At 45.4% G+C, this 24,593-nt stretch overlaps 1 non-coding gene across 1 annotated transcript; it reads left to right on the plus strand.

The window, feature by feature from the left end:
• The first annotated feature begins 1,309 nt into the window (after nucleotides 1–1,309).
• Nucleotides 1,310–1,417, plus strand: LOC123394688. Its single transcript, XR_006609417.1, has one exon. It is a non-coding gene; the product is annotated as a U6 spliceosomal RNA (small nuclear RNA).
• The last annotated feature ends 23,176 nt before the right edge of the window (nucleotides 1,418–24,593 follow it).

Here is a 24,593-nt window from a genome sequence, read left to right on the forward strand (position 1 = left end):
AGGTAGTAATATCTTGTTGTGTTTTTCAGAGGTAAACAACAACAACAACAACAAAATGACTTTGCCCTGAGGTTTTACGTTGAGCACTTTTTAATGCTCCTGTTGGTCATTTATATAACTTTTTTGAAAAAAAAGTCTATTGAGATCCTTTTGCTATTTTTTTAATTATATATATTTTTCTATTTGTATCTGTTGTTTATTAACCTCTTTTCAGATATAAGATTTGTAAGTATTTTCTTCCATTTTGTGGATTGTGTTTTCTTTCTTTTTTTTTTTTTTTTTTGGCAATGCAGAAACTTTAGTTTGATGTAATACCATTTATTTATTTTTGCTTCTTTTGCTTGTGTTTTTGGCCAGGTATCCAAAAAACTATTGGCAAGACCAATGTCAAGGAGAATTTTTGCTATGTTTTCCTTTAGGAAATTTAGTTTCATGCATCACATTTAAGTCTTTAATCTATTTCAAGTTAAGATTTATGAGTGATATGAGGTTCCAGTTTCATGCTGGTTTGTGTGACTATTCGGTTTTAAATATCATTTATTGAACAGACTATCTTTACCCATTATATATGTTGGCCCCTCTAAAATATTAGGTGACTGTATCAAAGGATTTATTTCTGGACTCTCAATTCTGTTTAACTTGTTTATTGGTCTGTTTTTATGCCAGTATACTTTATTGTATTGAGCATGAGGGCTTTGTAGTATAGTTTCAAATCAAGAAGTGTAATTTCGCTTCTTCATTCTTTCTCAGAACTGCTTTAATTATTTGTTGTCTTTTATGGTCTCATATAAATTTTAGGATTCTTTACTTACTTCTGTAAAAAAAAATATTGGACTTTTTAAAAATATTTTTTATTTATTTATTTGACAGAGAGAGATGACAAGCAGGCAGAGAGGCAGGCAGAGAGAGAAGAGTTAGCAGCTTCCTGCTGAGCTGAGAGCCTGATGCAGGGCTCGATCCCAGGACCCTGAGATCATGACCTGAGCCGAAGGCAGCGGCTTAACCCACTGAGCCACCCAGGCGCCCCTAACATTGGACTTTTGATAGGAATTGAATTTACAGATGGTTTTCGGTAGTATGGACATTTTAACAATGTTAATTCTTACCATTCATAAATATGAGCTATCTTTCCATTTATGTCTCCTTCAAATTCTTTATCAATGTCATAGTTTATGGGGTACTGATCTTTCATCTTCTTAGTTAAATCTTTTCCTAAGTATTTTATTATTTTTGTTGCTATTGTGAATTAGATGGTTCTCTTTATTTTTTCAGATAGTTCATCATTAGAGTGTTAAAATGCTCCTGTCTTGTGCTTACTTTGGCAGCACATATACTAAAATTGGAATGATGCAGAGAAGATTAGCATGAACACTGAGCAAGGATGACATGAAAAACTATTTAAAAAAAAAACGAAAACAAAACAAAACTCCTGTCTTTTATATATTGATCTTGTATTTGGCAGCTTTATTAAATTTGTTTATTCAAAAATTTTTGTGAAGTTTTTAGGATTTTTTTACATGTAAGTTCATGTTATCCAAAAAAGGAAAATTTTACTTCTTCCTTTTTTTTTTTTTTGAAGTCTTATTTCTTTGTGTTCCTTGTTTCTCTGGCTAGGACATCCAGTACTATGTCAAATGAGAGTAGTGAACGTGGACACACTTGTCTTTTTTCTGATCTTTAAGGGGGAAACTTTCAAACTTTTTTGATTGAATATGAGATTAGCTCTGGGCTTGCAATATGTGTTTTTTCTTTAATGGATTTTTTAAATTATTTTTTAAAATTTTTTATAAACATATAATGTGTTTTTATCCCTAGGGGTACAGGTCTGTGAATCACCAGGTTTACACATGTCACAGCACTCACCATCACTCACCATAGCACCTGCCCTCCCCAATGTCCATACCCCCACCATCCGCTCCCAACACACCTCCCCCCAGCAACCCTCAGTCTGTTTTGTGAGATTCAGTCTTTTATGGTTTGTCTCCCTCCCAATCCCATCTTCTTTTATTTTTCTTTTCGTACGCCCGAAAGCGCCTATGTTGCATCTCCACTTCATCATATCAGGGAGATCATATGATAGTTGTCTTTCTCAGATTGATTCATTTCGCCAAGCATAATACCCTCTAGTTCCATCTATGTCATCACATATAGCAGGATTTCATTTATTTTGATGGCTGCACAGTATCCCATTTTACATATATACCATATCTTATTTATTGATTGATCTGTTGAAGGACATTTAGGTTCTTTCCATAGTTTAACTATTGTGGACATTGCTGCTATAAACATTTGGGTGCATGTGCCACTTCAGAATGCCACATTTGTATCTTTAGGGTATTTATCCAGTACTACAATCACTGGGTCATAGGTTAGTTCTATTTTCAGCTTTTTGAGGCACCTCCACGCTGTTTTCCAGAGTGGTTGCACCAGCTTGCATTCCCACATACAGTGTAGGAGAGTTGCCCTTTCTCCACATCCTCGCCAGCATCTGTCATGACTGACTTGTTCATTTTAGCCATTCTGAAAGGTGTGAGGTGGTATCTCATTCTGGTTTTGATTTGTATTTCCCTGATGCCGAGTGATGTGGAGCATTTTTTCATGTGTCTGTTGGCCATTTGGATGTATTCTTTGCAGAAATGTCTGTTCATGTCCTCTGCCCATTTTTTCATTCGATTATTTGTTCTTAGGGTGTTGAGTTTGATAAGCTCTTTATAGATTTTGGATAGATACTGGCCCTTTATCTGGTATGTCATTTGCAAATATCTTCTCCCAGGTAACTTCTGACAGTCATCTTTTGGCTTTGTTAACTGTTTCCTTTGCTGTGCAAAAGCTTTTTGATCTGATGAAATCCCAGTAGTTCATTCTTGCCCTTGCTTCCCTTGCCTTTGGCGATGTTCCTAGGAAGAAGTTGCTGCTGCTGAGGTCAAAGAGGTTGCTACCTGTTCTCTCCTCAAGGATTTTGATGGATTCCTTTCTCACATTATGCTTCTTCATCCATTTCCAGTCTATTTTCATGTGTGGTGTAAGGAAACGGCCCAATTTCATTTTTCTGCATGTGGCTGTTCAATTTCCCCAACACCATTTGTTGAAGAGGCTGTCTTTTTTCCATAGGACATTCCTTAACTGCTTTGTTGAAGATTAGTTGACCATAGAGTTGAGGGTGTATTTCTGGGCTCTCTATTCTGTTCCATTGATCTATGTCTGTTTTGGGGACAGTTCCCTACTATCTTGATGATGACAACTTTGTAATAGAGCTTGAAGTCTGGAATTGTGATGCCAACAACTTTGGCTTTCTTTTTCAATATTCCTCTGGCTATTCGAGGTATTTTCTGGTTCCATATATATTTTAGGATGATTTGTCCCACATCTTTTAAAAAAATGGATGGGATTTTGATAGGGATTGCATTAAATGTGTAGATTGCTTTAGGTAGCATAGACATTTTCACAATATTTGTTCTTCCAATACAGGAGCATGGAACATTTTTCCATTTCTTTGTGTCTTCTTCAATTTCTGTCATGAGTACTTTAGAGTTTTCTGAGTATAGATTCTTTGTTAGGTTTATTCCTAGGTATCTTAGGGTTTGGGGTGCAATTGTAAATGGGATTCACTCCTTAGTTTCTATTTCTTCAGTCTTGGTATAAAAAAAATACAACCAATTTCTGTTAATTGATTTATATCCTGACACTTTACAGAATTTCTATACAAGTTATAGCAGATTTGGAGTGGAGTCCTTTAAGTTTTCCACATACAGTATCATATCATCTGCAAACAGGGATAGTTTGACTTCTCTTCTGCCAATTTGGCAAAATTTGGATGCCTTTAATTTCTTTTTGTTGTCTGATTGCTGAGGCTAGGACTTCTAGTACAATGCTGAATAGCAGTGGTGATAACGGACATCCCTGCCGTGTTCCTGACCTCAGCGGAAAAGTATTCAGTTTTTCTCCATTGAGAATGATATTTGCAGTGGGTTTTTCATAGATGGCTTTGATAATATTGATAATATGTGCCCTCTATCACTACACTTTGAAGAGTTTTTTTTAAAGATTTTATTTATTTATTTGACAGAGAGAGAGATCACAAATAGGCAGAGAGACAGACAGAGAGAGAGATGAGGAGAAGCAGGCTCCCTGCTGAGCAGAAAGCCCAATGCAGGACTCGATCCCAGGCCCCTGGGATCATGACCTGAGCTGAAGGTAGAGGCTTAACCCACTGAGCCACCAAGGCGCCCCACTTTGAAGAGTTTTAAGCAGGAAGGGATACTGCACTTTCCCAAATGCTTTTTCAGCATCTATGAAGAGTATCATATGGTTCTTGTTCTTTCTTTTATTGATGTGTTGTATCACATTGATTGATTTGCAGATGTTGAACCAACCTTGTAGCCCTGGAATAAATCCCAGTTGGTCGTGGTGAATAATCCTTTTAATGTACTGTTGAATCTTATTGGCTAGTATTTTGGTGAGAATTTTCGCATCTGTGTTCATCAAGGATATTGGTCTGTAGTTCTCTTTTTTGATGGCATCCTTGTCTGGTTTTGGGATCAAGGTGATGATGGCCTCAGAAAAAAAAAAGAGTTTGGGAGTTTTCCTTCCATTTCTATTTTTTTGGAACAGTATCATGAGAATAGGAATTAATTCTTCTTTAAATGTCTGGTAGAATTCCCCTGGGAAGCCATCTGGCCCGGGGCTTTTGTTTGTTTGGAGATTTTTGATGACTGTTTCAATCTCCGTTCTGGTTATGGGTCTGTTCAGGTTTTCTATTTCTTCCTGGTTCAGTTGTGGTAGTTTATATGTCTCTAGGAATGTATCCATTTCTTCCAGATTGTTGAATTTGTTGGCGTAGAGTTGCTCATAGTATGTTCTTATAATTGTTTGTATTTCTTTGGTGTTGGTTGTGATCTCTCCTCTTTCATTCATGATTTTATTTATTTGGGTTCTTTCTCTTTTCTTTTTGATAAGTCTGGAAAGGGGTTTATCAATCTTATTAATTCTTTCAAAGATCCAGCTCCTAGTTTCGTTGATTTGTTCTATTGTTTTTTTGTTGTTGTTGTTGTTGTTGTTTTGTGGTTTTTGTTTGTTTGTTTCTATTTCATTGATTTCTGCTCTGATCTTTATTATTCCTCTTCTCCTGCTGGGTTTAGGCTTCCTTTGTTGTTCTTTCTCCAACTCCTTTAGGTGTAGGGTTATGTTGTGTATTTGAGATCTGAGAGAGAAGCGTGATTGCACACGTCTGTAACTGCACTCCCCAGGAGAAAGTCTGGGGAAGGCGCAGCACACCGTCCCCAGAGAAGAGAAGGAGCCGTTGGCCTTGTGGTCGGGAAAAGGACGGGAAGCAGGGTAGCCTGCCATGGCAAGAAGAGCAGGCCGGTGGCAAGACAAGTGTCACCCGCCCTCTGTGCGGAGTGACAAAGCCTGGTTCCTAAGGAGACATGAGGGGACGATTAGGGCAGGGATGCGTGCTCCACACTGAGGAAGGAGAGTGGGCAGAAGGAAGGCCTGTCCTGTGCCTCTGGTCCCCAGGGGACAGCATCTCCTTCACCATAGGGCAGACTTGGGCTAGCTACCAGGCGCCATACCCGGAACTCGCAGAAACAGCTCCCTCGATTAACGGGCAGTCAGATGCCATCTTCCTCCAAAATGTGACAGCGTTTTAGGTGGCAGGTGGTTTGCGGGGGAAGGAGTGGGTACAATCCCACAAAGCTCCCCATTCCAGTGAACGGGCGGTGTTCAGGGAACCTGTCGCCTCTCCTCTCCTGTGGGGAAGGCACTGGCCTTGTCCGCGAATCCGCCTGAGGTCCAGTGCCAAAGGCCAAGCATTGCCTACACCGGGAGATGGTAGTGTGCATAGAGTGCCATCTTAGGCCACGCACGCTGCTGCAGGGTTGTGACTGTGTCTGCTTAGGTCGGCCTGGCAGGGTGAACCCAGGGCGCCAACATGGAGGCCAGGAAAGCAAGGTCCAAGAGACACTAGGTCTCCCACGACTCTCCTTCCCTGATGCGACAGAGCGAACACCCAAAGCCTTGCTGAGGAAGCAGCAGAGAAGTGCGCTTCCCGCCAAGCTGAAAACATATGCGAAACATAGCAGTCGCTGGGAAATCAGAGTCGGTCCTGTGGGCTGCTTTTGTTGCTTGCTTAAGCCTAGTATTCGCAGCACGATGCAAGAAACCAGCATAGAGAGAAAGCCTCTTTCCCCCTCTGGGAAAGCACAGAATTCTTTGGGAAATCAGAGTCCGGTCTGAGGGATGCTCCTGTTTGCATGAGCTGGTCTCCTCAGCAAGGTGTAATAAACCCGCATGGAGCGAAATCCTGTATGCCTGGGCATACCCTCGGCCTGGGAGAGAAGCGCGGTGTCGCCTGTGGAAAGAGCCTTAAGGAAAGGGAAATGATTTTCACTGCGGTCCCCAGGAGCATGTCAGTGGAAGGTGCAGCACGCTGCCCGGGGAGAAGAGCAGGAGCCGTTGGCCTTCTGGTCTGGAAAGGGTTGCGAAGCAGGAGAGCCGGCAATACAAGTATCACCCGCTCCCAGTGCAGAGAGACAGGGGCCTGGCTGCTAAGGAGACAGGAGGGGATGAGTATGGCAGGCCGCGTGCTCCACTCTTAGGAAGGAGTCTGGGCAGAAAGCATGCCTGTCCTGAACCTCTGGGCCCAAGGAGACAGCAGCTCCTTGGCCATCTGTCCCTGGTGCAGACATGCGCTAGCCACCAGGCGCCTACGCTGACCTCGCGGAAACAGCTCCCTGAAATAACGGGGAGTCAGATGCCCTTATCTTCCAGGATGTGGAAGCTTGCAGGAGGCACGGGGTTTAAGGGAAAGGAGTGGGCACAGTCCCCCAAAGCTCCCTATTTTGTGCTCGGTCGGTTTGCAGGGATCCTGTCATCTCTCCTTTCCTGTGGGGAAAGCAATGGCCTAGTCCAAGTATCCGCCTGAGCGCCAGAGTAAAAGGCCAAGCGATGACTACACTGGGAGATGGTAGAGTGCATAGAGTGCCATTCTAGGCTACTCAAGCGACTGTAGGGTTGTGGCTGTGTCTGCTTAGTTCGGCCTGGCAGGGTGAAACCAGGACGCGATCATGGAGCCCGGGAAAGCAAGGCCCCAGAGGCACCAGCTCTCCCGCGGCTCTTCTTCCCTGACGCGACTGAAGCCTTGCGGAGGAAGCAGCAGCGAAGTGCTGTTCGCTCCAAGCCAAAGCCTCTGTGAAAGCACAGCATTCGCTGAGAAATGTTCTGCGAGCTGCTGCTGCTTGCCTGAGCCCAGTCTCACGGTGGGAGAAACCGTCATCAAGCGAAAGCCTCTTTGCCTGGGCATCTGCCCTGGGAAAGCACAGCGTTCCTTGGGAAATCAGAATGGGTTTGGGGATGCTGCTGCTGCTTGCCTGAGCTAGTCTCCACAGCTCGGTGGAAGATACCCGCACGGAGCGAAATACTCTTCTTCCCAGCATCGCCTCTGCCTGAGAGTGAAGCCAAGTGTGGGGAAGGCGCAGCACACCGCCCCCGGAGAGGAGAAGCAGCCCTTGGCCTTGGCGTCGGGAAACACTCGGGAAGCAGGATAGCCTGCCACGGCACGAACAGCAGGCCGGTGGCAAGACAAGAGTCACCCGCTCCCTGAGCGGCGAGATGGAAGCCTGGCTGCTAAGGAGACATGAGAGGATGACTAGGGCAGAGGCGCGTGCTCCACTCTTAGGAAGGAGTCTGGGCAGAAACATGCCTGTCCTGAGCCTTTGGGCCCAAGGAGAAAGCAGCTCTTGGCCACCTGTCCCTGGGGCAGACATGTGCTAGGCACCCGGCGCCTACGCTGAACTCGCAGAAACAGCTCCAAAATAACGGGCAGTCAGATGCCATCTTCCTCCAGGATGTGGAAGCTTGGAGGAGGCATGGGGTTTAAGGGGAACGAGTGGGCATAAATCCCCAAAGCTCCCTAATCTGTGAGCGGGCCGTGTGCAGGGATCCTGTCGCATCCTCTCTCCTGTGTTGAAGGCACTGGCCTAGACCCTGAGTCTGCCTGAGAGCCGGAGCAAAAAGCAAAGCCTAACCTACCCCAGGTCATGGTAATAGGCATAAAGTGCCATGCTAGGCCAAGCACGCTGCTGCAGAGTTGTAACTGTGTCTGCTTAGTTCTGAATAGCAAGGTGAATCCCGGGTGTAAACTCGTAGCCTAGGGAAAGCAAGTCGCAAGAGGCACCAGCTCTCCCGCGGCTCTTCTTCCCTGCCGTGCAGAGTAAACACCCAAAGCCTTTCTGAGGAAGCAGCGAAGTGCGGTTCGTGCCAAGCTGAAAGCCTCTGAGAAAGCATAGCAGTCGCTGGGAAATCTGAGTCAGTTCTGAAGGCTGCTGTTGCAGTTTGCCTTAGCCTAGTATTCGCAGAACGATGGGAGAAACCCGCATAGAGCTAAAGCCTCTTTGCCCCGGCATTCCCTCTGGGAAAGCACAGCATTCTTTGGGAAATCAGAGTCCGGTCTGAGGGATGCTCCTGTTTGCCTGAGCTGGTCTCCTCAGCACGGTGTAATAAAACCGCATGGAGTGAAATCCTCTATGCCTGGGCATCCCCTCTGTCTGAGAGAGAAGCGCGGTCGCGCCTGTGGAAAGTGCCTTAAGGAAAGGGACACGTTTTTCACTACGGTCCCCAGGAGCATGTCAGTCGAAGGTGCAGCACGCTGCCCGGGGAGAAGAGCAGGAGCCGTTGGCTTTCTGGTCTGGAAAGGGTTGCGAAGCAGGAGAGCCGGCAATACAAGTATCACCCGCTCCCAGTGCAGAGAGACAGGGGCCTGGCTGCTAAGGAGACAGGAGGGGATGAGTACGGCAGGCCGCGTGCTCCACTCTTTGGAAGGAGTCTGGGCAGAAAGCATGCCTGTCCTGAACCTCTGGGCCCAAGGAGACAGCAGCTCCTTGGCCACCTGTCCCTGGGGCAGACATGCGCTAGCCACCAGGCGCCTACGCTGACCTCGCGGAAACAGCTCCCTTAAATAACGGGGAGTCAGATGCCGTCTTCTTCCAGGATGTGGAAGCTTGGAGGAGGCACGGGATTTAAGGGGGAGGAGTGGGCACTGTCCCCCCCAGCTCCCTATTCAGAGCTCGGTCGGTGTGCAGTGATCCTGCCATCTCTCCTTTCCTGTGGGGAAAGCAATGGCCTAGTCCAAGTATCCGCCTGAGCGCCAGAGTAAAAGGCCAAGCGATGCCTACACTGGGAGATTGTAGAGTGCATAGAGTGCCATTCTAGGCTACACACGCGACTGTAGGGTTGTGGCTGTGTCTGCTTAGTACGGCCTTGCAGTGTGAACCCAGGACGCGATCATGGAGCCCGGGAAAGCAAGGCCCCAGAGGCACCAGCTCTCCCGCAGCTCTTCTTACCTGACGCGACTGAAGCCTTGCGGTGGAAGCAGCAGCGAAGTGCTGTTCGCTCCAAGCCAAAGCCTCTGCGAAAGCACAGCATTCGCTGAGAAAAGATCTGCGGGCTCCTGCTGCTTGACTGAGCCCAGTCTCGCGGTCGGAGAAACCCTCATCGAGCGAAAGCCCCTTTGCCTGGGCATCTCCCCTGGGAAAGCACAGCGTTCCTTGGGAAATCAGAGTTGGGTTTGGGAATGCTGCTGCTGCTTGCCTGAGCTAGTCTCCACAGCTCGGTGGAAGATACACACGCATGGAGCAAAATACTCTTCTTGCCAGCAACCCCTCTGCCTGAGAGTGAAGCCAAGTGTGGGGAAGGTGCAGCAAACCGCCCCCGGAGAGGTGAAGCAGCCCTTGGCCTTGGGGTCGGGAAACACTCGGGAAGCAGGATAGCCTGCCGCGGCACGAACAGCAGGCCGGTGGCTAGACAAGGGTCACCCGCTCCCTGTGCGGTGAGATGGAAGCCTGGCTGCTAAGGAGACATGAGGGGACGACTAGGGCAGAGGCGCGTGCTCCACTCTTAGGAAGGAGTCTGGGCAGACAGCTTGCCTGTCCTGAGCAAGCTCCTTGGCCACCTGTTCCTGGGGCAGACATGCGCTAGCCACCAGGCGCCTACGCTGAACTCGCAGAAACAGCTCCAAAATAACGGGCAGTCAGATGCCATCTTCCTGCAGGATGTGGAAGCTTGGAGGAGGCACAGGGTTTAAGGCGAAGGAGTGGGCATAGTTCCCTAAGCTCCCTAATCTGTGCACGGGCCGTGTGCAGGGATCCTGTCGCCTCCTCTCTCCTGTGGTGAAGGCACTGGCCTAGACCCCGAGTCTGCCTGAGAGCCGGAGCAAAAAGCAAAGCCTAACCTACCCCAGGTCATGGTAATAGGCATAGGCCAAGCACGCTGCTGCAGGGTTGTGACTGTTTCTGCTTAGTTCCGAATAGCAAGGTGAATCCCGGGCGCAAATTCAGAGCCCAGGAAAGCAAGTCCCAAGAGGCACCAGCTGTCCCGCGTCTCTTCTTCCCTGCCGCGCAGAGTGAACACCCAAAGCCTTTCTGAGGAAGGAGCAGTGAAGTACGGTTCGTGCCAAGCTGAAAACCTCTGAGAAAGCATAGCAGTCGCTGGGAAATCTGAGTCGGTTCTGAGGGTTGCTGTTGCAGCTTGCCTTAGCCTAGTATTCGCAGCACGATGGGAGAAACCCGCATACAGCGAAAGCCTCTTTGCCCTGGCATCCCCTCTGGGAAAGCACAGCATTCTTTGGGAAATCAGAGTCCGGTCTGAGGGATGCTCCTGTTTGCCTGAGCTGGTCTCCTCAGCACGGTGTAATAAAACCGCATGGAGTGAAATCCTCTATGCCTGGGCATCCCCTCTGTCTGAGAGAGAAGCGGGGTGGCGCCTGTGGAAAGAGCCTTAAGGAAAGGGACACGTTTTTCACTACGGTCCCCAGGAGCATGTCAGTCGAAGGTGCAGCACGCTGCCCGGGGAGAAGAGCAGGAGCCGTTGGCCTTCTGGTCTGGAAAGGGTTGCGAAGCAGGAGAGCCGGCAATACAAGTATCACCCGCTCCCAGTGCAGAGAGACAGGGGCCTGGCTGCTAAGGAGACAGGAGGGGATGAGTACGGCAGGCCGCGTGCTCCACTCTTAGGAAGGAGTCTGGGCAGAAAGCATGCCTGTCCTGAACCTCTGGGCCCACGGAGACAGCAGCTCCTTTGCCACCTGTCCCTGGTGCAGACATGCGCTAGCCACCAGGCGCCTACGCTGACCTCGCGGAAACAGCTCCCTGAAATCACGGGGAGTCAGATGCAGTCTTCTTCCAGGATGTGGAAGCTTGGAGGAGGCACGGGATTTAAGGGGGAGGAGTGGGCACTGTCCCCCCAAGCTCCCTATTCAGAGCTCGGTCGGTGTGCAGTGATCCTGCCATCTCTCCTTTCCTGGGGGGAAAGCAATGGCCTAGTCCAAGTATCCGCCTGAGCGCCAGAGTAAAATGCCAAGCGATGACTACACTGGGAGATTGTAGAGTGCATAGAGTGCCATTATAGGCTACGCACGCAACTGTAGTGTTGTGGCTGTTTCTGCTTAGTACGGCCTTGCAGTGTGAACCCAGGACGCGATCATGGAGCCCGGGAAAGCAAGGCCCCAGAGGCACCAGCTCTCCCGCAGCTCTTCTTCCCTGACGCGACTGAAGCCTTGCGGAGGAAGCAGCAGCGAAGTGCTGTTCGCTCCAAGCCAAAGTCACTAGGAAAGCACAACATTCGCTGAGAAATGTTCTGCGGCTGCTGCTGCTTGCCTGAGCCCAGTTCGCGGTGGGAGAAACCCTCATCGAGCGAAAGCCTCTTTGCCTGGGCATCTCCCCTGGGAAAGCACAGCGTTCCTTGGGAACTCAGAGTTGGGTTTGGGGATGCTGCTGCTATTTGCCTGAGGTAGTCTCCACAGCTCGGTGGAAGATACCCGCATGGAGCGAAATTCTCTTCTTGCCAGCATCCCCTCTGCCTGAGAGTGAAGCCAAGTGTGGGGAAGGCGCAGCACACAGCCCCCGGAGAGGAGAAGCAGCCCTTGGCCTTGGGGTCGGGAAACACTCGGGAAGCAGGATAGCCTGCCGCGGCACGAACAGCAGGCCGGTGGCAAGACAAGGGTCACCCGCTCCCTGTGCGGTGAGATGGAAGCCTGGCTGCTAAGGAGACATGAGGGGACGACTAGGGCAGAGGCGCGTCCTCCACTCTTAGGAAGGAGTCTGGGCAGACAGCTTGCCTGTCCTGAGCAAGCTCCTTGGCCACCTGTTCCTTGGGCAGACATGCGCTAGCCACCAGGCGCCTACGCTGAACTCGCAGAAACAGCTCCAAAATAACGGGCAGTCAGATGCCATCTTCCTCCAGGAAGTGGAAGCTTGGAGGAGGCATGGGGTTTAAGGGGAACGAGTGGGCATAGTCCCCCAAAGCTCCCTAATCTGTGCACGGGCCGTGTGCAGGGAACCTGTCACCTCTCCTTTCCTGTGGGGAAAGCAATGGCCTAGTCCAAGTATCCGCCTGAGCGCCAGTGTAAAAGGCCAAGCGATGCCTACACTAGGAGATGGTAGAGTGCATAGAGTTCCATCCTAGGCTATGCACGCTACTGCCGGGTTGTGGCTGTGTCTGCTTAGTTCGGCCTGGCAGAGTGAACCCAGGACGCGATCATGGAGCCCGGGAAAGCAAGGCCCCAGAGGCACCAGCTCTCCCGCAGCTCTTCTTCCCTGACGCGACTGAAGCCTTGCGGTGGAAGCAGCAGCGAAGTGCTGTTCGCTCCAAGCCAAAGTCACTAGGAAAGCACAGCATTCGCTGAGAAATGTTCTGCGGGCTGCTGCTGCTTGACTGAGCCCAGTCTCGCGGTCGGAGAAACCCTCATCGAGCGAAAGCCCCTTTGCCTGGGCATCTCCCCTGGGAAAGCACAGCGTTCCTTGGGAAATCAGAGTTGGGTTTGGAAATGCTGCTGCTGCTTGCCTGAGCTAGTCTCCACAGCTCGGTGGAGGATACACGCATGGAGCAAAATTACTCTTCTTGCCCAGCATCCCCTCTGCCTGAGAGTGAAGCCAAGTGTGGGGGAAAGGCGCAGCACACCGCCCCTGGAGAGGAGAGAGCCGGAGCCCTTGGCCTTGGGGTCGGGAAACACTCGTGAAGCAGGATAACCTGCCGCGGCAGGAACAGCAAGCCGGTGCCTAGACAAGGGTCACCCGCTCCCTGTGTGGTGAGATGGAAGCCTGGCTGCTAAGGAGACATGAGGGGACGACAAGGGCAGAGGCGCGTGCTCCACTCTTAGGAAGGAGTCTGGGCAGACAGCTTGCCTGTCCTGAGCAAGCTCCTTGGCCACCTGTTCCTGGGGCAGACATGCGCTAGCCACCAGGCGCCTACGCTGAACTCGCAGAAAACAGCTCCAAAATAACGGGCAGTCAGATGCCATCTTCCTCCAGGATGTGGAAGCTTGGAGGAGGCATGGGGTTTAAGGGGAACGAGTGGGCATAGTCCCCCTAAGCTCCCTAATCTGTGCACGGGCCGTGTGCAGGGAACCTGTCACCTCTCCTTTCCTGTGGGGAAAGCAATGGCCTAGTCCAAGTATCCGCCTGAGCGCCAGTGTAAAAGGCCAAGCGATGCCTACACTAGGAGGAGTGTTAGTAGAGTGCATAGAGTCACCGCCATTATAGGCTACGCACGCTACTGCCGGGTTGTGGCTGTGTGTCTGCTTAGTTCGGCATTGCAGTGTGAACCCAGGACGCGATCATGGAGCCCGCGGGAAAGCAAGGCGGCCCCAGAGGCACCAGCTCTCCCGCAGCTCTTCTTCCCTGACGCGACTGAAGCCTTGCGGTGGAAGCAGCAGCGAAGTGCTGTTCGCTCCAACTCCAAGCCAAAGTCACTAGGAAGCACGCACAGGCATTCGCTGAGAAATGTTCTGCGGGCTGCTGCTGCTTGACTGAGCCCAGTCTCGCGTGTCGGAGAAACCCTCATCGAGCGAAAGCCCCTTTGCCTGGGCATCTCCCCTGGGAAAGCACAGCGTTCCTTGGGAAATCAGAGTTGGGTTTGGAAATGCTGCTGCTGCTTGCCTGAGCTAGTCTCCACAGCTCGGTGGAGGATACACGCATGGAGCAAAATACTCTTCTTGCCAGCAACCCCTCTGCCTGAGAGTGAAGCCAAGTGTGGGGAAGGCGCAGCACACCGCCCCTGGAGAGGAGAAGCAGCCCTTGGCCTTGGGGTCGGGAAACACTCGTGAAGCAGGATAACCTGCCGCGGCAGGAACAGCAAGCCGGTGCCTAGACAAGGGTCACCCGCTCCCTGTGTGGTGAGATGGAAGCCTGGCTGCTAAGGAGACATGAGGGGACGACAAGGGCAGAGGCGCGTGCTCCACTCTTAGGAAGGAGTCTGGGCAGACAGCTTGCCTGTCCTGAGCAAGCTCCTTGGCCACCTGTTCCTGGGGCAGACATGCGCTAGCCACCAGGCGCCTACGCTGAACTCGCAGAAACAGCTCCAAAATAACGGGCAGTCAGATGCCATCTTCCTCCAGGATGTGGAAGCTTGGAGGAGGCACAGGGTTTAAGGCGAAGGAGTGGGCATAGTTCCCTAAGCTCCCTAATCTGTGCACGGGCCGTGTGCAGGGATCCTGTCGCCTCCTCTCTCCTGTGGTGAAGGCACTGGCCTAGAACCCGAGTCTGCCTGAGAGCCGGAGCAAAAATCAAAGCCTAAACTACCCCAGGACATGGTAATAGGCATAGGGCAAGCACGCTGCTGCAGGGTTGTGACTGTGTCTGCTTAGTTCCGAATAGCAAGGTGAATCCCGGGCGCATACTCAGAGCCCAGGAAAGCAAGTCCCAAGAGGCACCAGCTCTCCCGCGGCTCTTCTTCCCTGGCGCGCAGAGTGAACACCCAAAGCCTTTCTGAGGAAGCAACAGTGAAGTGAGGTTCGTGCCAAGCTGAAAACCTCTGAGAAAGCATAGCAGTCGCTGGAGATCTGAGTCGGTTCTGAGGGCTGCTGTTGCAGCTTGCCTTAGCCTAGTATTCGTAGCACGATGGGAGAAACCCGCATAGAGCGAAAGCCTCTTTGCCCTGGCATCCCCTCTGGGAAAGCACAGCATTCTTTGGGAAATCAGAGTCCGGTCTGAGGGATGCTCCTGTTTGCCTGAGCTGGTCTCCTCAGCACGGTGTAATAAAACCGCATGGAGTGAAATCCTCTATGCCTGGGCATCCCCTCTGTCTGAGAGAGAAGCGCGGTGGCGCCTGTGGAAAGAGCCTTAAGGAAAGGGACACGTTTTTTACTACGGGATTCACTCCTTAGTTTCTATTTCTTCAGTCTTTGTATAAAAAAATGCAACCAATTTCTGTTCATTGATTTATATCCTGACACTTTACAGAATTTCTATACAAGTTATAGCAGATTTGGAGTGGAGTCCTTTAAGTTTTCCAATACAGTATCATATCATCTGCAAGCAGGGATAGTTTGACTTCTCTTCTGCCAATTTGGCAAAATTTGGATGCCTTTAATTTCTTTTTGTTGTCTGATTGCTGAGGCTAGGACTTCTAGTACAATGCTGAATAGCAGTGGTGATAACAGACATCCCTGCCGTGTTCCTGACCTCAGCGGAAAAGTATTCAGTTTTTCTCCATTGAGAATGATATTTGCAGTGGGTTTTTCATAGATGGCTTTGATAATATTGATAATATGTGCCCTCTATCGCTACACTTTGAAGAGTTTTTTTTTAAAGATTTTATTAATTTATTTGACATAGAGAGAGATCACAAATAGGCAGAGAGACAGACAGAGGGAGAGATGAGGAGAAGCAGGCTCCCTGCTGAGCAGAAAGCCCAATGCAGGACTCGATCCCAGGCCCCTGGGATCATGACCTGAGCTGAAGGTAGAGGCTTAACCCACTGAGCCACCCAGGTGCCCCACTTTGAAGAGTTTTAATCAGGAAGGGATACTGCACTTTCCCAAATGCTTTTTCAGCATCTATGGAGAGTATCATATGGTTCTTGTTCTTTCTTTTATTGATGTGTTGTATCACATTGATTGATTTGCAGATGTTGAACCAACCTTGCAGCCCTGGAATAAATCCCAGTTGGTCATGGTGAATAATCCTTTTAATGTACTGTTGAATCTTATTGGCTAGTATTTTGGTGAGAATTTTCGCATCTGTGTTCATCAAGGATATTGGTCTGTAGTTCTCTTTTTTGATGGGATCCTTGTCTGGTTTTGGGATCACGGTGATGATGGCCTCAGAAAAAAAAAAGAGTTTGGGAGTTTTGCTTCCATTATTTTTTTGGAACAGTATCATGAGAATAGGAATTAATTCTTCTTTAAATGTTTGGTAGAATTCCCCTGGGAAGCCATCTGGCCCGGGGCTTTTGTTTGTTTGGAGATTTTTGATGACTGTTTCAATCTCCGTTCTGGTTATGGCTCTGTTCAGGTTTTCTATTTCTTCCTGGTTCAGTTGTGGTAGTTTATATGTCTCTAGGAATGTATCCATTTCTTCCAGATTGTTGAATTTGTTGGCGTAGAGTTGCTCATAGTATGTTCTTATAATTGTATTTCTTTGGTGTTGGTTGTGATCTCTCCTCTTTCATTCATGATTTTATTTACTTGGGTTCTTTCTCTTTTCTTTTTGATAAGTCTGGAAAGGGGTTTATCAAACTTATTAATTCTTTCAAAGAACCAGCTCCTAGTTTCTTTGATTTGTTCTATTTTGTTGTTGTTGTTGTTGTTGTTTTGTGGTTTTTGTTTGTTTGTTTCTATTTCATTGATTTCTGCTCTGACCTTTATTATTCCTCTTCTCCTGCTGGGTTTAGGCTTCCTTTGTTGTTCTTTCTCCAACTCCTTTAGGTGTAGGGTTATGTTGTGTATTTGAGATCTGAGAGAGAAGCGTGATTGCACACGTCTGTCACTGCACTCCCCAGGAGCAAGTCTGGGGGAGGCGCAGCACGCCGCTCCCAGAGAAGAGAAGGAGCCGTTGGCCTTGTGGTCAGGAAAAGGACGGGAAGCAGGGTAGCCTGCCATGGCGGGAAGAGCAGACCGGTGGCAAGACAAGTGTCACCTGCCCTCTGTGCGGAGAGACAAAGCCTGGTTCCTAAGGAGACATGAGTGGACGATTAGGGCAGGGACGCGTGCTCCACTCTGAGGAAGGAGTGTGGTCAGAAGGCAGGCCTGTCCTGTGCCTCTGGTCCCCAAGGGACAGCATCTCCTTCACCACCTGTCCATAGGGCAGACTTGGGCTAGCTACCAGGCGCCATACCCGGAACTCGCAGAAACAGCTCCCTCGAGAAACGGGCAGTCAGATGCCATCTTCCTCCAACATGTGACAGCGTTTTCGGTGGCAGGGGGTTTGCGGGGGAAGGAGTGGGGACAATCCCCCAAAGCTCCCCATTCCAGTGAACGGGCGGTGTTCAGGGAACCTGTCGCCTCTCCTCTCCTTTGGGGAAGGCACTGGCCTTGTCCGCGAATCCGCCTGAGGTCCAGTGCCAAAGGCCAAGCGTTGCCTACACCGGGAGATGGTAGTGTGCATAGAGTGCCATCTTAGGCCACGCACGCTGCTGCAGGGTTGTGACTGTGTTGCTTAGTTCGGCCTGGCAGGGTGAACCCAGGGCGCCAACATGGAGCCCGGGAAAGCAAGGTCCAAGAGACACCAGCAGGCCGGTGGCAAGACAAGAGTCACCCGCTCCCTGTGCGGTGAGATGGAAGCCTGGCTGCTAAGGAGACATGAGGGGACGACTAGGGCAGAGACGCGAGCTCCACTCTTAGGAAGGAGTCTGGGCAGAAAGCATGCATGTCCTGAGCCTCTGGGCCCAAGGAGACAGCAGCTCCTTGGCCACCTGTCCCTGGGGCAGACTTATGCTAGCCACCAGGCGCCTACGCTGAACTCGCAGAAACAGCTCCCAAAATAACGGGCAGTCAGATGCCATCTTCCTCCAGGTTGTGGAAGATTGGAGGAGGCACGGAGTTTAATCCCATTTTGTCTATCAAATCTTGTTATTGGTTTTTCTTTGTGTGCTTTGTTTAATTTTGCTATGTTCAAGGCATTATATTTGAAACTCTTATTGTGCAGGGATAATTAAGAGCTATAATAATGGTATGGTCCTCCTTGGCAGGATTTTCTCTTATATCTGAGACTCTACTAGACAATCATATTCCAAATTCAGTGATTGACTTTCTCAGTTTACACAGAAGGCAAGGTAGGCTATAGTCTTATTTCTGCTTCTCCTTGTGCTTTGGGGATGTCAACTTAAATTTGGTTGTACCAAAGTTTTCAAATTTGATTGCTGCTGGATTTTGAATTTTGTTTCTCTAGTATCAAGTGTCTATTAAAAACACAGCTCAGTGTGTTTTAGCAGTTTCAAATGCTCTCATAGCTAAAATGGCTTCAGGCATATATCTCTAGACTCTCATTGTGTTTCGTATTTTGGCCCAGTAATCCCTCACTTATTTTTATAATCATTCTGATATTTTTAACTTTAAAAGCTATTTTGTCTGGATTTTTAAGTTGTCTTAAGTAGGAGTTTTTAGATCACCATTACTAGAAGCAACAACAAATATACATGAAAATATCTGCAGTAGTTTAACACATCTTTATGGCTTTGAACCTCCATAAGCTGAGGCATCCTTCTCTAATCACTTAGGCAAACTCCAATTGACCCTTTAAAACAACACAAGAATTGCTTCATTTAAGAACATGTTCAGGGATGACTCTTCCCCACTGTTCTTACCAACATTCCCACACACTCTTTGCTACCCGCACCTTGTTTATGAACTTTCATTAGGTATATCAGCGTCACCAGAATTTTGCTCTATTGTATTTTTGTCCTTTAGAGCTTTAATTAAATATTAATTCCATAGAAAGTCTGTCCCTTTTCTTTCAAACCTGGGTTAGTTATTTCTTCTCATTCTTTGTCAGAAGCTACTTTATTAGAGAAACTTACAGCTGTATTGTGACTTTGGAGCCTTTACAGTTTTCTGACTGTAAAAATCACCCATCCCTGAGATTTTTACGCAGCTTCCTAGCTGATATTATTCAGAAATCTGTTCAACACAGACTTTTTCAGGGAGGCCCTTTCGGACCACTAAGTTACAAAACGTCTTCTCAATCACTGCTCTTTCTAAAATGTGATTATTTAGTTCAAATATGCATCACTATTAAAGAAAAAACAGTACGATTTTTTTCTTTTTAAAGTTGGCTTACCTATTATCTATCTCTCCCATTAAAATGATTCCTCTGGGCTGGGGTTTTGTTGTGCCCATCTTAGGCCAGGCACTCAATAAATTGTCTCTGAATGATGGAATTGTTTGACTCCCTTGCTAGACTCTCAACTTCATGAGGCCAAGGATTGTTCTATTCAGTCCTTCTTTATCCTCAATGTCTGTTATATTGCAGTCACTTACGTGATTAATGGGAAAAATCACTGAAAGAAAGAGTTAAAAGTACAGAAAAACCCCATAGGTTCAATAACACAAAGCTTTCTAAAATTATTTAGCCCAGGAATTGAATACTGGCTGCACTTTTGATTTTTTTTAATGGTATTGAATTTAATTTAAATGGAAATACTTGAATGGTAGAATAATAAAAGAAAATTGTAAAAGCAACTTGCTCCTTAAAGTAAGAATTATATAGGGCATCTCTTCTAGAAGCACAATTATCAAATGTCAAACATCTGAAAGCATAGAAGGAGAAGTAAGAGTGTGAATTGTGTACTTCAATGCTCTTTTCTTTATATTCAGCAAACAGCTTCATTCACACCTTTCCAGTTTTTTCAACTCTTTTGACAAAGCCTTCAGAGGAGTTACTGCTGATGACCACCATCACAGCCTGACAGGAGAAATTTTATAAAGAAAAATAATAGCATGTTTTTCCCAAATTGTTAAGGATATGGTGAAGCTCTGTCGGATTCAAAGGTGGAATGTGCAATTCCATGCTATATATAATAATAACTTCTTATAATAGTGGCTTTGCCATTTTTCAGATATATCCATTTACTGAAACCACTATCAAATAAACAAAAACAAACAAATTAACAGGGGTTCGAGACAGGAATTATCTAATCTAAAAATAGCACATGTTCACAGAATACACAACACATATCCCAAGTACTACTGTAGGTTTCAAGTAATAGTCAAAACAATAGTAAACATGATTCAGACCCTATCAGTCAAATCATAAATGGGACCTTAACTGTAAATCCTTATCTTTAGATCAAAGCGGATAATTGGGTGCTGAAGATACATTATAGAACTATTATAGAACTCCTCTGAAACGAGTCATTTATTCCATCACTTTTCCTGCACAGCTGCTGACCCACGTTTTGGTTCCTGGAAATAGCTGCTACCCTGTCATACTTCTTAAAAGCACATATACTGATAACTCTACTCATCCTCCATTCCTCTGTGACTGTCACTGTGTTAAAATGTGGAGTCAGCTGACTCACTTGTGGTGGTAATAAAGTAGATGAGTTTGCAAAGTATTTTGTTATTTCTAAAAATGCAAAAACCAAATTACATTGAAATCATAAGGGGTGTTTCAGGGAGAGGTGTAGGATGTGGTTTCTTGTGTCATCCACAGAGATTAGCTCCAACACATATTTAAACTCTCCTCTAGGAGCAACCTTAGTGGTAAAACAAGAAGATAAACAGATGTATACACACCCCGGCACAAAATTATCACTTATGTTTGGCTTCCTAGTCTCCTCGTGTTACTTATTTATCTTAACTTCTCTCTGAAATCAGGGAACACAGAATCTCAATCAGTTGACATTTTTCTACTGAATTACCCAATAGTCTGATCATACCCCTAAGACTTTTTAAAATTATTTCACTCATAATCCCAAATCTGCTTTGCTTCTTTATCTAAGTACACTGTAATTTTTTTCAAAATGAGGACAGTAGTCAGTAATGCCACATTCATAAATCTATTTTACAATTCCATGTACTAAGAACTATGAAAATATGTTAATAACATCCATTCCAATAAGCCACCCTAAATTTATTCTCATGAAACAAGACCTCAAGAAAGAGAATTCAAAATCATCCATGTATTTGCAATTTATTGCAATAAAAGCCTTTATCAATAGACTTTCCTGTGCACATGGTAGTCAAATTGCTGGTGAAAACCAGCCAGATCTATTACAAGCTTTCTCATGGCTTCTAGGTAACCCAAGTGAGCCTTTATTGATACTGGGAAGGGATAAAGCAGGGAAGGGATAAACAGTGATGTAAGAATTGGCTAGACAAAAGTAATGACTCTCATTACAAAGTGAGTATTTTAAAGCAAAAGAGCCTGTTGGGAATATTGTTTTAAAAATAGTGGGTTTTTTTTAATTAACTTTTTAAAATTCAATTAGTTAAGCTAGAGTGTACCATTAGTTTCAAATGTAGATTTCAGTTATTCATCCATAGCATATAATAGCTAATGCTCAGTACTTACTGTTTATAGCTTCTTGAAAGCAGAATTTTAACCCCCTGAGCCACCAAGGCGCCCTTGAAAGCAGAATATTAGATCTTATTTTCTGATTACTTCCATGTAGTACAACACTTTCCTGCTAGCAACCTTCAAAACATACTGTTTGTTAGAGGAATTTCTTTCATGATAAATAAATAGGAATTTATTTAAATTTATACATGTATAAAATAAATAGGAATTTATTTAAATTTATTTAAATATTGCACACTGTTTCATTGTTCATAAATAAGGTGATGATATTATAGCCATTAGTTGGTAGCACTGATATATCACTTTCTTTTTACTTCTCAGTGCATTCTCTTTGCACAAAATAGATATACATTTTAAAAGAATCTGAATCTGTGGCAAACTTATAAAAGACACTATACAGTAAAGTTTATCATTTTCAGTAATCTCAATTATCTTCTTCAATTGTGATAGTATATCCTTCTATCCTGGCCAGATATTGTATGAGGGATTAGAAGAGACATACTTTTCTAAATTTCACTTTTCTCATCTGCAAAATGCTGATCATGATCCTACAATAAAATACACTTACAATTTTTTGATGAAAATTAATTTATTTATTTTAAGATTTTATTTATTTATCAGAGAAAGTGGGCGAGAGAGAGAGCAAGCACAGGCAGACAGAATGGCAGGCAGAGGCAGAGGGGAGAAGCAGGCTCCCGGCTGAGCAAGGAGCCCGATGCGGGACTCGATCCCAGGACGCTGTGATCATGACCTGAGCCAAAGGCAGCTGCTTAACCAACTGAGTCACCCAGGCGTCCCTTTTGATGAAAATTTAATCTGTATAAACAATATATTTGCTGTAATGCATGGTTCATGGAAAACATCTTATTTAATTATAAGCAACAAGAGTATTAGAAATTAAGTAAATGTGTCTGTAATATTTAAAGTTTTAACACATAATTCCAGTGCTTTGCCTTATTTTCTCAAATCCCTTTACCACTTTCACTGACAGAGTCAAATGTACTTTTTCTACTAGTAGCCAGCTCTTTGTCTTTTGTCAGAAAGATGCCCTTGTGAATTATTTATAATAGAGATATTAGCAATAATAATAATAATAATAAATAGCAATGAAAATGTTAAAAAAAGTTTTCTTAACTAATTAGGGTTCTTAGACATCAATTAGAGGAACCACCTCTGGAAAGCAAATTAATCTGCAAGACATTGCCAGAATTAACAAGTCAGTCAGATACAGGGTTGTCCGCAGACTGAAAGGTGAAGCAAAAGGACTAGGTTTGAAAATAGGTAAGGACAGTGAAAAAAATGATCAAATTTTGGGGCAAAATAAATTCTTAGGTGTCCTTTCAATGGAGTCCTGGGCATTATGTAGCAGAAACTCTGGAGATTATCTCAATCCATTGGACTCACCCCGTTTATTAGCTTGCTATTGACAAAGATATTTACAAACTCTAGAGCAAGAGGTTATAATGTAGAAAACTGATGGTAATGCACAAGATTCTTGTTAACAACAATTCAAATTAGTGATTTTTCATTAGAAAACAAAAATTCTATATCCCAAATTATGGGCCCAGAGCACTTCTGCTGCACAACTCTGCTTATATCCCAAATAACCATGTGAACTAGTTTTAATATCTGCTTCTCTTATTAAATTTGAATAAAAATTCTTGACACAAGTATTTTATAACTGTGTGATAATCATGCATTTAATTTCTTGGAGAACAAAACACCTTAGAAGAGAAATGGAAAAAAATTTCAACACCTTTATTTTAAGATTATATAGACAAATGTTCATCAAATTGGTAAGATATGTAAGACTTGAACAAAATTATCAACTAACTAGATATGCTTGATATTACAGAACACTCCCAACAACCGCAGACTACATATATCTTAAGCCATGATTTTCCTTGCAAAGGTCAACATTGATAATGTTCTAGTCATACTTCCGTGTACCAGTCAAGAAGTAGCATATTTCTTGAAAGACACAGTTATCAAAGCTCCATTGAGAAACCATAAAGATGGAGAGGGGATTTGCAAAGTATATATCTGATAAAGGACATCAACTCTGATTATTAAAAAATTAATAAAAATAAAATACCTTACTAATAACCAAACAGAGTATCCAATTTTACATGTGAAGAAAATTTTTGAAGAGATATGGATGGCTTATAAGCACATGACAAATTTCTCAACATTTAGACATTAAGGAAATACAAATTAAAATCATAATGAGACATGCTTACATATCTATTAGAATGGCTAAAATTATAAAGGCTAATTGTACTTCGTCTGAGCTAGATTGAGAAGCGACAAAAAATCTAAACTGTTGTTGGCATATATCATGATACCACCACTTTGGAAAATAGTTTGAAAATTTTTTAAATGCAAAATATGTTGCAGTTACACGAAGAGCCATTTTACTACTAGGCATTTAACCAAGAGAAACAAACCCTATCTTCGTACAAGGACTTGTATATGAATTTCATAGCAGCTTTATTTTTAAGAATTGAAAACAGGGGAAATGTTCATCAATGTCCATCAATAGAGCAAAGACAAATTATGATCTATTCATTAAAGAGATAACTATTCAACATCAAAATGAACTATTTACAATTGGAGATTCTCAAAGTAATGGTTCTGAAAAAAGAAAAGCCAGGCAATGAATAGTATATACTGTGTGATACCATGACTATAAAAAAATCTAGAAAATACAAATTTATATATAGTCACAGTCATCAAATATATTGGTGTGATTTTAGTGCCTTCTTCTGTGCTCCCATAGCTTCCTACACTTGGATCTCCGAGCATTTGTTACACCATGTGAAAATATGAACTCTTTTTCTTTATTCTGTCTTACAAGAAAAAGAATCCTTGAAATTTTATGGACATTTGAACTCTCAGTTATTAGCAGAAATTCTATCACACAGTAAGTTTCCAAATATAAAAGCCAGAGTTTTACAATGACTTCTAAGCTTTTACATGATCTAGCCACTCATTTAACCTCTGTGACCTCTTTCCCTGCTACTCTTCAGACCCTCACAGTGGCCTCCTTGCTATTCCTCAGATATGCCAGGCACGATCCAACCTTATGGCCTTCAAGATAGCCAATTCCTTTGTCTGGAGTGACCTTATTGCTGATAGTTCTGGGCCAATTCATCACCTTTCCATACCTTTGTTCAATTGTCAGCTTCATTGTAACTACCCTGATCTTCCTATTAAAATTTTTAACTCCCCATCCCCTGCCTAGCAACCTTGATTTTTCTCACCCTGATCTAATTTTTCTTTTTCCCCTTGTGTACTCACCATTTT

Source organism: Mustela putorius, unplaced genomic scaffold (genome assembly GCF_011764305.1).
Source record: "Mustela putorius furo isolate JIRA1106 unplaced genomic scaffold, ASM1176430v1.1 tig00003835_pilon_pilon_pilon, whole genome shotgun sequence".
In the NCBI taxonomy this organism is placed as follows: domain Eukaryota; kingdom Metazoa; phylum Chordata; class Mammalia; order Carnivora; family Mustelidae; genus Mustela; species Mustela putorius.